Source organism: Polistes fuscatus, unplaced genomic scaffold (assembly GCF_010416935.1).
Source record: "Polistes fuscatus isolate 324 unplaced genomic scaffold, CU_Pfus_HIC Scaffold4, whole genome shotgun sequence".
Lineage (NCBI taxonomy): Eukaryota > Metazoa > Arthropoda > Insecta > Hymenoptera > Vespidae > Polistes > Polistes fuscatus.
Window position 1 is genome coordinate 1,743,494 of NW_025113118.1, and position 13,321 is coordinate 1,756,814.

At 33.6% G+C, this 13,321-nt stretch overlaps 1 protein-coding gene across 3 annotated transcripts in view; it reads right to left on the reverse strand.

Annotated features, from left to right (window-relative positions):
- LOC122520840 (amphoterin-induced protein 1) overlaps positions 1 to 13,321 on the reverse strand; it is a 251,722-nt gene that overhangs the window by 172,628 nt on the left and 65,773 nt on the right. The gene's annotated exons all lie outside the window — the stretch shown is intronic.

Genomic DNA, 13,321 nt, shown 5'->3' on the forward strand with positions numbered 1-13,321 from the left:
TTGATTTTCAATTGGAACTGATTGTAAAATACGTATATTACTTTGATATGTTACGCTTGCATCCATATAGAGAGATATGTATAAATATATTTTTGGAGATAGATGAAACGAACGTCGAAAGTAAACGAAAAATCTTACGAAACTACTGTTACGCCTATTTTTTTCCCCTCTTTTTTCTTTTTCCACTTTTTCTTTGCCACATTCAATCTCTTTTGCTACGTTTAATCGCTGAGAAAGCCTCAAGAGATAAAACGGCAAGACTAGTCCGTGGTGGAAGAAGAAGAACCGGAGAGAAAAGTAGAAGGCGGATTGTACAAAGAACGACGTATATTCTTTTCTTTCTCTTTCTCTTTCTCCTTCTTTTACTCGACTCGAGAAATCTCTTAAACCCGGACCGATCTCTAAATCTAAGTAAATCGATTGCATAAGAAAAACTGATTTCAAATCAACGAATAGAAAAATGATATTGGTTATAAATTAAGCGATAGTAATCTATTCATTAATTACTTTCTCACTCTTTCTTATTCGTTAAGAGTAATCCGATAATATTTTATTAAAAACTTTTACCTATCATCTTTTAACTAATTCAAACGAAAGTAATAATAATTAATGTATTAGGAATACGAACAAGTCTCCGCAGTTTTTAATGAAAAATTGGGCATTTATGGTGAAAGAATGTTACTTAATATTTTATTTGAAGTATTGTCCATCGTCAGCCATTACTTTTTCCCATCTTTCTGGTAGCATTACGGATACTTCGTTGGAAGAACACTTTATTTTTAGAGACTATCTACGAATGGACTCAATTTTTAGTATCTTCATATGATGTGAAATGCTGCTCAGACAGGCCATGCGTCATCGATCGAAATAAGTGGTAATCAGAAGGAGCAATGCTGATGAATACAGCAGGTGGGATAAAATTTCCTAATTGAGTATTTCCAAATAGGTTTTGACCGGCGCCTCAATATGCGGACGAACATTATCATGCAGATGAATAATTTTGTTGTATCTGGAGTAGTAGTGAACGAGTTTTTCATTGACTAATTGGCTCAATCTCATCAATTGTGTTCGGTAGAGAGTCCCAGTAATGTAAGTGCAAGTTCTCCTTACGTTTGATACGAATCTTCATGCAATAATGTTTCCAATTCCGCATCTTCATACTCTTTCGGCCTTCTGCTACGTTCTTGTCTTCAACGTCCAATTCATCGTTTTTAAACTTTTGAAACCACACATGACAACTTCTCTAACTTAAAGCAGCCTTACCATATGCTTCTATAAGCAATTGATGCGCTTGAGCCGCAGATTTCTTCAAATTAAAAAAGTAAATCAAAAGTTCCTGCAAATGATGCTTATTCGCTTAAAAACTCGACATTTTAGCACGAAAAAAATATATGATGCTGATACAAAATCGTTAATATTTTATGGTTATATTGTTGACAAATGTCTAACCTTACGATATAACGTTTTACGATACAACGATATACCACAGCTTACTGGCGGTGTGGTTTTTGGTCAAACAGCAGGGACTTATTTGTATACCCAATATAATTTTACGAACAAAATTAATATTCCAACCTTTATACAGCACAATGAATATTATACAATCTCAAATAATAACAAGCAATTATAATAGATGAAATTATATTCATTTTTATACTTAAATGAATATTTCTTACATATATTTAGGTGTACCAGGGGTATATTAGCAAAGTGTTGTATAAGTCGTGCTGATCGAAGAAAGTCGAAATCATTTAGCCGATGACGAGTATGTAATTATATTGTAGTTCGTACGTTAGCATTTACTTGCCGCACGCGATTCATTTAGTTATCAAATATATATATATATATACCATTGCGTGTGCATATGCGCAAGCGTTCTTACATGCGTTACGGAAACATGCACATATATACAGTCGATATAGCAACTCTCAGGCAATCGACTACAAGAGAATAACGCGTCACACGTATACCATTCGTGCTAGACGTCTTCAATGTTCGCAGAACATTTCACGAGCATGACACGTTGATTGTCAGAGGCTCAACAGTATTATAAAGGACCTATATATACCAGACGAATGTTACAATACCATAAAATACAATTGAGTATATGAAATCATTCACGTTCATTATCAAAGAAAATAATAAATTATGCTAACGATCTCGCGAGAAAATGAGGTATAATACGCTAACTCCAAATAATTAATATGTTATCAAAATGATTTTTAATAATAATGATCTTTGATATCAGTTTATATAATTGTCTTTATTATCAATATCAATATACATTTATAAATATCTTGCGTTTATTTAATAACGTGCCTTTTCTTCTAAAGATCCTGTTTAACAAAAGCAACACTTTAAAATGAGAACATTTAAACGAAAGCAGCGGCATTTAATTTAACAGTATTAAAATAGAGATGCAAAATGTGTGTGAGTGTGTGTTAAAATGTTCGTTTACCTAAATAAGTGAACAAAAGGAATGTATTAATGAAGTTAAGAAGCGACTAACAGGAAAAGAGTTATATCGCCTACATAAAAGACATACAAAAACTTACTCGAAAGCTTTGAACGTAAGCAATCTCTCACGTGTTCTGCGTTTCGGGCTAATTCGCAAACTTTGACGAACAAGATTGTACTCTACGTATAAGTGTTCCTGAGAGAAACAAAATATTGAATTATTAAAAAATCTAATATTAGAGTGGTGAAGAAAAAATTTGCTGTTGATAGAGAAAAAAACATAGAAAATTACGATTCAAGGTTTGACGAGTAAAAAAAATGAAACAAGGGAAAGGAAAAACGGCAAAGCTTGATAAACGTATGAATATCAAGCTGACGAACCGAACTAGAAAATGAGAAGATAGAAAGGAAAAGAGTAGAGACAAACAAACTGCCTAATTTTCTCATTAATTAAATTGTTGTTTTATTCTCTGTTTACATAAAATCAGAATTTCAGCAAAAATGTAAAATTCCGAATGAAGGGAGAAAGTTTCATGCTTCGTCGAAAAAATTCATATTATTAAATTTAATTTCTTTTTAATAAATAAAGTATAATAGTTCTTTTGATATATCAAAACGGTGTTCTCATCGTACCGTTAATTTCTGCGGGTCGTGGTCTTGTTGATTTCACAACGCTTACTTTTTCACCAATACCACAGTTTTCAATAATAAAAAAGAAATTTAGCAACTGATTTAAAATGTCACAGAAAAAGTATCACGAAGAGTAAAAATCCAATTTCATTTGATAGACGAAACGTTGGAAAGTGTAGATACTCGTGTTTTAGATTTCAAACGAAAAAATATAGTTTACCAAACGAAAAAATATTTATAGAAAAATATATTTCCGAATAGAAATTTATATTTATGCATTCAACTTTTACTAAAAATTTTATTTATACATATATTTCTATTTCTTTAACAATAATTAATACTTTTTTCTTTTTAAAATTTTACATGACAGAACGAAATTACGATTAAATTTATGAAAATATAAAAAGAAAATGTAAGAGAAATAAAAACTCTTTCATATTCTTCTTCATAAATGTAGTGTCAATAAACAGAACGTAGTATTTCTCTCTCTATTACGCTATAAAATCCTCGTATGTGACGACAGCTAACTAGCTTTTATGAATATAAAAGAAAAAAAAAGAGAGAAAAAAAAGAGTAAGAGAGAGAGAAAGAGAGATATAAAAAGAATGAACGAATGAACATTTTTTGCAAATTCATATGACGTGTACACTAAAAAATGTCCAATTTAAAGCATCGCTGGTGAGTATACCGTCGCTTAAACGAATTTCCTCGCTCTTGAAAGTGTAGATACGCATGGAAAATTCAGGCTTCTCAATCTTCTCGTCTCGCTTCTGCAAATCCTTGAAAATCAACAAGACATCAGGCAAAAGAGATCGAGTACATTTCTGTTTCATAGGAAGGAAAAACTTTGACGAGTATATGTACTCGTTGGTCGGTATTGATCGATGTTAGTTCGAACGATAAAAGCAAGCTCGTATTTGAATTTCTCTGCCTTGGCTCGCTACAGATAGAAAATATCCCAATTTAAGAACGAACTTGATTACATACAAAATCTAAAACTAGGTCAACAAATCTATAATATTTTTACAAATAATAATGATAATAATAATAAATTAATCATTTTAATTCGATTCTTTGTAATACTATTTAGTACAATAATACAATTTTCTCGACTTATCGTCTAAAATTACACATTAATAAATTTGTGATGATTCTCCAAAAAAAAAATGCAATTTAAAGAAACAAAATTAAAATTATATAAGATCAATACACCTCGGAGCATCGAACTTGAATTGCAACAGCTAGTTAAGCTAGTTAAATTACCAAAGAATCTTTCTGATATGTCTCGAGAATTCACGTACTAGCATGTACAATTCGTTTTTATTCTCGCAAGAGGGCTGTTCTAATTCGATGCAGCATACTCGCAAAAATTGCTGTAGCAAACTAGTTTAACCAAAAAACACCCGTCGAACCTTATTCAAAACTTAAGTCTTACAAAAAACGTATACCATCAATTCGAAATTCAAAATAATTTTCGAGTAAATTGGATGACAATAAGGATCAATAATTTTTCAATGATTTTTCTTAAAATTATCCGAAATTGTTTGTATGTTTTTCATCATCTGATAAAACGAATAAAATTTACTATAAACTGATTTAGTATAACAAGGATAATAGGCAGATAAGTTGTTAATATATGTCGCAGTAAGCTTAAATAATAAATAGGTATACGTTGTTAGCTATGTAAGATGTAAATAGTATGTAGAGAACTAGCATGAAGACACCGAACTATACTAGGTAAAATGGGAGACTGAAGGAAATAATCCGTACGAGCTTACATATACCCACTTTCTACCTCTATGCTCTCACTCCCATACTTCCTCCCTCCTTTATACTACACTGTTCAAAGCTTATTAACCACGTTAAAAGGATTAGAATTATATCAAATCTATTATTGTTTTTGGAATCTAAATATCTATAGATATTAGATTAATTACTAATTTAGATAGATTAATCTAAATATTTATAGAAAAATATATATACCGTATGAATTCAACTATAATTCTATGGATAAAAATAAATTCTCACCTATTAAAATGATTTTTCCTTTTGTTTATTATATTTTAACCTCATCCATTATTTTGACAGATTCATTTTCCCTTTCCCATCTCTCTTTTAGGTATTATAATACTTTACAATTCCGTACTTTAATAGAAATTCTGGAAATGTTGAATTACAGAATTTTCGCAAAGGAAGATAATGAACTTTATTTCTAAGTAGCATAATTGGAATATTATCAAATAAATGTTCCTCTTCTTATTTTCCATTTAAGCGTCTCTGCAAAGATAAAATAAGTGATGGAAAAAAAATAAAAGGATCGTCGAATAATCCATAAGAGGAAGTAGGGTAGCTGGGATGAAATCTGGCGCTGTCAGAGAGGACATGTGCAGAAAATTCTCGCGAAGGAAACGAGCGAGTTTATAGATGAGTCCGTTGGTATTGGAAAACCCGAAGATTGAGTTTCAACGAGAATTTCCAACCTACTTTTTCTTCGCTTACCGAAAAAAATCGAAGGACGGTTTTATCTTTCTCTCGCTCTCTTTTTGCATCGCCTTTTTTTAGTTGATTTATTTTTCATAAAAGTAGTTTCCCGTTCGGTTGAATCTATTCTATTCATTAGTAAACCTAATGCTTTTAAACAAAAAAAATCTATGTATCCTTTCAGAAATATAGATTTCCTAACACACTTCATGAACTATTTACGTTAAGATAACATTAGAAAATATAGAACGATAGGAATATATCGAAAGAATCGTAACACTTGGCTCTTAGGATTGGAGGAAAAATAATATCAAAAATAAAATTGCCTATACTGAAGGTAAAACGTGGGTAAAGAGCACTCTGCTCGCGCGATAGCGTTTAATCCGATAATTTGTTTCCGGTCAACGAGCTTACGCTGCTCTCGTGTGCCACGAGATTTTCGTCGTTTGCTTTCAAGCTCAAAAGACGACGTAACTCGCTCTTTCTCTTTCCCTTTCTCTTTCTCTTTCTCTTTCTCTCCCTCTCTCTCTCTCTCTCTCTCTTTCTCTCTCTCTCAACCCTCTCTATGCTTCGTCGAGATAGGCAAAGACGTAAACCAGACGCTTCCAACTGCCACAGCCATCGTTTCGAATACCAAACGATTTCATTCAAAGTCAAAGGTATAGTACACGATGTAAAAGGATCGATGAAGACGATCAAGCTTATTCGTGAAATACTATATAGTGTTAGAAATAGTCGATTAACATGCTAGTCATCATTTTGTCGATAGAAAATAGATTTTCAAGGTAAATAAAAATAGCACAAACGATACCGAATTAATAATATGTCTTGTCTGAAAAATAATAATTCTACGAAGTATCAGTAAAATAGTTCATTGTGAAAGCATTTTACAATATTATTTCGTTTTAACTTTCAAATACCAACATATTGTTTTCTCAAATTTATTTAATATTTAATTTTCAGACTATTGTTGGTTGATACTATTGCTCTCAAAGCCTGCGACGAATTTATCGTTCAAATCCATAGCCAATACTCGATACGCAAGCATCAAAGTGTACGTGTGTATCTCGAGAAGCTAGAGTTCCTGCTTGCTAAGAGGGATAGATAGAGGGAGAAAGAGGTAGATGAAGGAGGTGAAATGGTGAGGAGGTGAGAGGAGATCAACATTTCAAAAGCCCATCAGGTTAATCCAGCTTGGCGGCGATCCAAAGGTAATCATGCCCAAACAACTTGATTCGGCTGCTAACGCCCCGAGATTTTCGTGCTTGGATAAATCGAAGATGTTGTGTAACTAGGAACCCTTTGGCCAATCGTCTATTTCGCGATACAAATGATAATTTTCACGATTTCAGGTCATTATTCGCGATATATGAAAATGAGAGCTTGAGAATCTTTCAGTTTCTTTCTTTTTTATTCCTTACTTCTTTGAATATCGAATATAAGGATAGGTTTACTCTACCAGTCTGTGGCTCTAGACGAGAATTAATTAGAAGAAAGATAACACAGCCAAAAATGACCTCGCACAACCTTAACGATGAGCGAATACGGAAGAATCCTGAGACTTACTGGAATTTCACAGTTGTCTCATTAACGGACGGAGATCATTTCTCAAGTTGCTGCCGAAGAACGAATTCCGTTCGGCAAACAAAGTTTAGATAAACGATTGGCGAAAGAGCGCTAGGAATTATTGATTATTATAACAGAAGAAAATGTGATCGAAGATGCTTTCTTTGACAGAGATTGAAACAAATAAAATATGCAAATTGTATTTGTAAAATATAATTGAATAAGTTCATTCATTAAATGTGTAAAATCTTTGCGTTTAATATTTAATACGTATAGACGAAAACGAAAATAAATAAATATAAATTTTCTTTTACGAATCTCTCCTTTTTTTTATTTTTATTACAATAAAGAAAAAAGGAGAAAAAAGACATTTCACGATAAAAAGGTGAAAATATTGTCGCAAAATTGACAACGATAAAATTTTAATGACCGGCAACCTAGAAGAGAGTGCAATGCTTTGAAGTTCCATTTTTACCAATATACTACTACTCCTTCGTTCACCATCTTTTCCTTGCAACTTTGAATTTGTCAAAGAACGAGGGAAGAAAAAGATAGTAACAAACATCTCTGCTCTGTCGCGATTTAAAGAAGCCCGACCGTTTGACCCAGGTCAAGGGGTTGGACCCCCTGAATCCCAGAGAAAAAGCTTTACTTTATCGACAGCTAAAGAGATCAGCTCCCCTCTTTCTTTTTAAACTCAGGATACACTGTTTCCTCTCCACTCTTTTCCAAACTAACCTTTTGCTACTATCGTTATGATGATCATCATTGCGAACAGTTGACAGAGTAAGTAAAATGTTGCTAGATATTGTTGTTCAGTATCAAATACATTTTTCATATTAGAGTCCTTTCTCTTTCTTTAATAGGTATACGTCATGCACGCATTTTCTTTCTCTGTTATTATTTACATCACACATTCCTAATTTTCTAGAACTCACATATACTCCACTTATCTTGGACGCACACATTCTTTCTTCGCTTCTTTTCCTAAACACGTATTCAACTGGCGACCACTAAACCCTCGAATATTCTCTCACACACACATAAGTGCCTTTGTAACATTATATACAACTTTCTCATATAGTCTACCTAAGCATAGTTAGTTGTCCTTAAGCATTCATACAGTCCACATCAAGCATTCAAATAATTGTATCATAATCGCCAAGACTTAAATATTAAAATACATTGTTGACTAAAGAACTGCCTTTAGTATTACTACAAAAACACCCACAACGTATTAATTTACTGTCGTTGGGATTCCGTGTAAGATAAACGTATAATTTCGACTTAAAAAATTGGTACGTTAGTTTGAAACGGATTCGCGTTAGCATACACACATTGCGCGCGAACTATTATCCAACCGAATTATTGTTAGAGTCGAGAAATGCTTAAACTTACGTTCATTTAAAAAATGATATGAAATATGCAGTACTACAAACAAAATATTAAAATTCCATTTTTACTATTTACGAGTTCTGGCAAGAGAACGCTTTTTTTGATAGTGATTGCATGAGACACTCTAAGTGGTCGTGGTTAAAATTTCCGAAATACATTTTGCCCCTGAAACGACACGTATGTACTTTGTTCCGGTATTCTATCGATCCAAAATTAAAAAGTAAAATTCTCTAAACCGTATTTTCTATCCTCTTCTATACCTTCTTCTTTCCTATTTTTTCTCTCTTTTCATAAGAATACCATAAAGTAAGCATATAAACGTATTCGCGGACATTCTGATTCTCTTGGAACAAACCGATTTACAAAAAAAAAAAAATATCCTTCGTAAATACACGATGAAGTTGCGTTTCTTCCAACGTCTTGGAACTCTATTCAAAATTAACCTTCCTAAATATTATATATCGTAAGACAACGTTTTTTTCTTTCATTATAACACGAGGAGATGAAAATAGATGACTTCAATACAAAATTACAATCGAAATGTAAATTACAAACGAGCTCCGAAAAAAAAAGGAAAAAAGAAAAAATAGAAACTGGAATTGAGATTTATTTCTATGGCGTATTACATCTCGACGAAACTCCCTCGCAATTTTACGGATGCCGAGAAAGAATAATGCGAGATCGTTTCTGCATCGTACATAGGTGCATACCTATACACACATATATCTATACATACATGTACATACGTAGAAACAAATTCTAACGATTAATTACTCGGATGAATTAAACGACGCGGAGAACAAACATCCGCGTTCTAAATATTATTTTTTTTCTTCGTTTTATCTATCTATCTTTCTCTCTCTCTCCTACTGAGTATATATATATATAAAAATACGAAAAAAATATCTAGATACTCGATATTCACTCGCCTCCGTTATCCATAAGTTTACTCGCCAACAGTCTCCTCCTTATTCATGTTTACCAAATGTACTAAAAGTTTGCTCGATGCAGCATTGCGAAACGAACGAACTCGGCCCCTCATTAGTGGACGTATTCCGGAAACACTTTTCTTCTATATATATTGAACAACTTTTCGATGTTTAGAACTTTTATTGATTTACAAAAATAACTTAAATGCAAACAAAATATCGAGACGTTGAACGCTCGAAATATATTCGATGGGCGATACCTCGTCTATCTTTTTCGACATACCAACATAACAATTCAACGATTACATGAAACACTTGAAAAAAATATAAAATGAAAAATAAATAGACAAGTGAAGAAATGAAAAATAGATAACAGAAATAAAGTAATAAAGAAAAGTATGAAATGGAGATACAGCTTTCTTTTCGATCTTACCTTCGTATATATAATGTGTGCATATATATATATATATATATATATATATATATATATATATACATGTAAGTATGTAGATACTATACGCGATAAATGTCATCATAAAAAGCTATGCGCGAGCTTTCACGAAGCGACCTATACGTCGTGATAATGGGGTTCGACTTGACGACGCTTTCTCGTAAAACTTATCTCTTCGCTTAAATTATTTTAGAAGTAAAAAGACGAAAGGGCGATGTTGTAAAGGAGGAAGAGAAAAAGAGAGATGTAATAAGGAGAGGAGAGAGGGGGAGAGAGAGAGAGGAAAAGGAGAAAGAATGATGGTAGCGTGAAAGAGAAAAACAAAAAAAAAAGACAAAAAAGAAAGCAAGAAGAGTAAAAAAAAAAGAGATCGGATAAAGTGAATTTGAAGGTGTCTTCCCAAGTTACGTGCGTAAAACTTTAGTTTCGTCTTTTCCACACATAGCAGCATAAAGAGATTCGTTCGTAAGAGGCAGAGAGCTTTGATCTACGAAGCGGAATTAAGTATCGAATGGATCGACAACGTTTGTGACTGTGCATCTTCGTACACGTTTTAACTTCTCAGTAAAAATATAGAAAAAGAAAAAGACGAGGAAAAAGGGGCTAAGAGGTACGACAAAAAAAAAATAAAAGAGAAATTGAAGCAGTCGTTCGTTCAACGAAACGAAGTATAGAAAAGGTTGAAAACAAGAAAGAGAAAGAAAAAGAGAAAAAGAGAAAAAGAGAGAGAGAGAGAGAGAGAGAAAGCGAGGAAGAAAAAGGATATTTGGAAAGTCTCGAAAGACAGAAAACATAGTAGCCCTGCGTGTATATTCGCTGAATAAATTTCTGCATTCCAGGTGTGCACCGCAAACCAACTGCCGAAGGTAGACCGCAATAATTTGCGAGTGTCCCATGCCAAAGAACTTTTTCGTGCTTACCACGAAAACATCCTACGGCTATTACATTTTTATATAGGTTTAAACGACTCCGTTAAAGACTTGTTATGTTATTTACGATCGACTTATTATTTTCCTATTTTTTTTTAATTCTAATGGAATTAAACGAATCTTCGAAAATTTAGATTGTCATGTAAATATCTCGTTGCTCTTTTGCTCACTCAGATCAAGAGAAAAACCCTTTTTTAAAAGAATAAAATTGTTCCATTTATTGAAATTGAAAATTCTTTAGAAATCACACACCTCTCTTCGTAAATTTCTATAGGACGACACTTCCTTCTTAGAAAAGTAGATTTTCTCAAACAAACCAGGAAGAGAAGAAAAGAGGAGTGTCTCTGATAATAATCTTCGTCCACATCCTGCAAGGTCTAAGACGATCTCCGTGTAATTTGCTCAAACTGCAGAAAGGATAAAAACCGGAAAGAAAACTTGCTTGAACGTTAAGAAGAAAGAGAAGAAGAGACAGAAAGATAAGATAGTTATAGTCACGTACATATGTGTGTTCATACGTGTGCATCTAGTACCACGGCGTATATATTTTGTGGACAAAAGGGAGAAGGGGTTCGGAAAAAGGAAGGGACGAATTCGACTAACAATATCGTATCTCTTGAAAGTACATACGTGCGAGGAATATCGCGTTCTGTCGAATGACCAGTGGCGAGTATTCGCGATACGCCTCGTCGTAGGTATCCAACGCTCGTAGCTACGACTTCGAACAGCAACCGTCCGATCCAGACACGAAACATCGATAAACCGTTGCAGTATAACGCGAGCTACGGTTTCAATAAGCCCCGTTCTCCTTCCTCTCTGAAAGAGAAGGGGAACGAACGAACGTACGAACGAACGTGCCTATCAGGGCACGATGAAAACGACGTGACCGACAAGATTTAACAGAGATTTTAGATGAATTCTGGATATTTCAAATCGTCAACAAATAATAACTAAATGCATGTAAATTTTCCTTATTTTTTATCTTTTCCTAAACATTTATTATCATTCGTTATATATACAGGGCACATCTGGGTGAATGGTACAATTAGAGAGAGGAATTTCTACGTGTAAAAATAAGTCAAAAATAAAGGAGTAACATTTATTTGTTTGAAGCCCCGTTTTCGTGAAAATCGTGCTTGAAAATTCTTTGGAGTACGTGTACACTAAACTGACTTAGAATAACTACTGGCTTTAGTAATAAATAAGAAATGTCAACTGCTATTGCGTTTCTATTACAAACTCCTAACACTATTACCATATCTACGTATTCACGGTTGTTATAAGACGTCGTTGTTACAGTTCAACTGATAGAAGCAGACTAAACGAAGGAGAAATAATTCATAAAGTCGAAGACCAAACGTAAACATTACCGAGAGCAATGAATACGACAATATTTGTATCACATAAGTATAATATTTGGCAAGATATTTCAACATACGCGTAGTAAACAGAATATATAAACACACAATTTTCTCTGTTAAATGAAAAAATGATTATCTTTCTTTTTCCAATTATTATTACACGTAGAATCTATAGTAATATCGTTATAATTGTGTTTTATTAAATGTTTATTATTTTTTGAGTTTCTCTGTTTGATCGATTCTAAAGAAAGAAAAGTTCGCGGTAAGCTTTGAAAAGATCGTTGAACGCAAAAATAGCGAAACCAGCTGCTTTCGGTAGAAGCATTCATTCATGAAAATCATAAAGACGGTTGCATATTTGGCAGAGTCTCAAAGAATGCAGCCGGTGTCGAGGATCGAAATATTTTTCTCTCGACCGTACCACAGTTGAACGGACCACTACTTGACAGATCATTCGTCACGCGTACAAGCAATGTCACATACCGCTCGTGTAAACGTCCAGTCGAAATGTCGTCTCGTCGTCTCGTCGTCTAGTCTCGTGCGGAGAATAAGATCTCTCGACGTAACTTGAAAAAAAAAGAGAGAGAGACAAAGTGAAAGAAAGAAAGAAGAAAAAAGAGATAGAAAGAGATAGAAAAAGAGAAATGAGAGGAAAATGGCGACACGGAATACCCCAATTTAAACTCTTGGGAAGAATCCACCCACGCGGTCCATGTTATTTTTAGCCAACGTTCTTAACTCGGCTCTCGCTGTTGCAACTCTGGATGAGAGTTCGACATTTTTTCTTTTAAGAACGATGCCAAGAAAATCTCTTCCGGAAAGAATATATAATACGATGCGAATGAAGAGAGAGAGAGAGAGAGAGAGAGAGAGAGAGAAGGAAAATAAAAAGAAACGAGTAGAGTAAAATAAGAATAGAAGAGATAGGCAAAGAAAAAGAAAGAGGGAGAGAGAGAAAGAGAGAAAGTAAAATGAACAAGAAAAGGAACAGGAGATTCTAAATGCCTTACACAGAGCTACACAGCGCAAAAGGCTGTTCTTCGAGCAAACTTATTCTCAGACCGGATTAGCTCAGAAATGTATTGGTAGAGGACTATCTCCGCCTATCCTCCGTCTTCTTTT